This window comes from Rhinopithecus bieti, unplaced genomic scaffold (genome assembly GCF_001698545.2).
Source record: "Rhinopithecus bieti isolate Rb0 unplaced genomic scaffold, ASM169854v2 scaffold_43737, whole genome shotgun sequence".
Lineage (NCBI taxonomy): Eukaryota > Metazoa > Chordata > Mammalia > Primates > Cercopithecidae > Rhinopithecus > Rhinopithecus bieti.
In genome coordinates, this window is record NW_016817536.1 from 1 (window position 1) to 2323 (window position 2323).

Consider the following 2323-nt stretch of genomic DNA (forward strand, 5'->3'; position numbering starts at 1 on the left):
CAGCAGTGGGCGTGCTGCCTGGGAACCAAGTCATTTGTTCCAGAGGCCTACACTTAAATACCACAAGTAAAATCTTCCTTGTCACTGATACTTGGTATCACAATGAAACAGATACTATCTTTCAGATTTCCGGTTGAATTACCAGCCATTAACATCTGGTGATTTGTGTTGTAAAATTATTTTTAGTTTTGCCTGTTCACATTTCACCTATAAAGCACAAACAAGATACATTTTCCCACATGAGAATGTAAGCAGTATAAGACTTTAAAACACACTAATGAAATGTACATGGTTACGTCCTTCAATGAACTAAAACTTTCATCTGTGATCTTTATTTTGCAACACTCTGAAGTAACATTACAGTCTTTTCAGTGTGCTGTGTCATTTATATCCCTTACTTTATCCTAGGAATCCTGTATTGCCATTGAGCGTATGAAAATTGAGACATGTGCATAACTTCTCCCAGTTGAGCCCGTCAGTGGGGAGGAGCTATGTACCGGGGACATTTGCAAAGATTTTCATGAGTCTGTTGGATATAACAGCTTCTTAAGGAAACCTCACAGTTTACCTTCCCTGTTTTTTTTTTACCATTTGTAAACTAAGGCTCAGTGATGTAAAATATAACACATTCTGTGCTGTGGCATAACTGCAGCTTAGGTTTTCATATTCAAGACAAGCACAAGTATAGCTGGAAAGGTATGAACACTTATTATGCCTCAAGATTCCTCTGTTGGTTTAGTTGGGGCATTTCCAAACAGCTGACTTGGGGCTAAAGCATCTTTCTATCTGGCATCAGTATTTCTAAGTTGCCTTTAAGCTTAATAAACGTTTGGTTTTTATATTTCATTGCTTCAATGTGGAACACTGCAATTAAAAAAAATCACAGATATGTAGTGTATATAGTATTGTATATGTAATATAGTATTTTACACTAAGTAATAGTGACTGGCAGTCCATTGGTTGAAGAAGTATTATTTTTCAGATATTCCGCTCTGTGTCATCAGCTGTAGACACTGACCTGGTATTTATCTGGAAGGGCTGTCAGGAGTTCACAGTGCTGCCTGTGGGTTATCTTCAGACCCTTTACATATGGCACTTTAGGACAGGGTGAGTCACAGGTTGCACTAGAAGTTGCCTTTGAAACTAGACCTGAGGGGGCGGGGCTGGAGGCTCGGGTGCTGCCTCCTCTGCAACGCCGGGGCCAGAGTCTTAAAACCGAGGGCCCACAGGGGTCCCCGCGGCCGCCACGATGCAGAAATACGAGAAACTGGAAAAGATTGGGGAAGGCACCTACGGAACAGTGTTCAAGGCCAAAAACCGGGAGACTGATGAGATCGTGGCTCTGAAACGGGTGAGGCTGGATGACGATGATGAGGGTGTGCCGAGTTCTGCCCTCCGGGAGATCTGCCTACTCAAGGAGCTGAAGCACAAGAACATCGTCGGGCTTCATGATGTCCTGCACAGCGACAAGAAGCTGACTTTGGTTTTTAAATTCTGTGACCAGGACCTGAAGAAGTATTTTGACAGTTGCAATGGTGACCTTGATCCTGAGATTGTAAAGTCATTCCTCTTCCAGCTACTGAAAGGCCTGGGATTCTGTCATAGCCGCAATGTGCTACACAGGGACCTGAAGTCCCAGAGCCTGCTAATAAACAGGAATGGGGAGCTGAAATTGGCTGATTTCGGCCTGGCTCGAGCCTTTGGGATCCCTGTCCGCTGTTACTCAGCTGAGGTGGTCACACTGTGGTACTGCCCACCGGATGTCCTCTTTGGGGCCAAGCTGTACTCCACATCCATCGACATGTGGTCAGCCGGCTGCATCTTCGCAGAGCTGGCCAATGCTGGGCGGCCTCTTTTTCCCGGCAATGATGTTGATGACCAGTTGAAGAGGATCTTCCGGCTGCTGGGGACGCCCACCGAGGAGCAGTGGCCCTCTATCACCAAGCTGCCAGACTATAAGTCCTACCCGATGTACCCGGCCACAACATCCCTGGTGAACGTCGTGCCCAAACTTAATGCCACGGGGAGGGACCTGCTGCAGAACCTTCTGAAGTGTAACCCTGTCCAGCGTATCTCAGCAGAAGAGGCCCTGCAGCACCCCTACTTCTCCGACTTCTGTCTGCCCTAGGCCCCAGGATCCCGGGCCTCCAGGCTGGTGCCTGGCCTATTTAAGCCCCCTCTTGGGAGGGGCAAGATGGTGGGGGGTGCCCCGTGCACTGTGCTTCAGCTGTGCTGGGCCCAGCTGGGGTGGGGTGCCTGAGCCTAAGTTTCTCACTCCCTTTGTGGACTTTCTTTAATTTCATAAATTGGCTCCTTTCCCACA

General features: G+C 47.4%; 1 pseudogene across 1 annotated transcript; it reads left to right on the forward strand.

The window, feature by feature from the left end:
- Positions 1-1048: 1048 nt before the first annotated feature.
- LOC108517904 (cyclin-dependent-like kinase 5 pseudogene) lies at positions 1049-2247 on the forward strand (annotated as a pseudogene). Its single transcript, XR_001882243.1, has one exon. The product of XR_001882243.1 is annotated as a cyclin-dependent-like kinase 5 pseudogene (transcript).
- Positions 2248-2323: the final 76 nt, after the last annotated feature.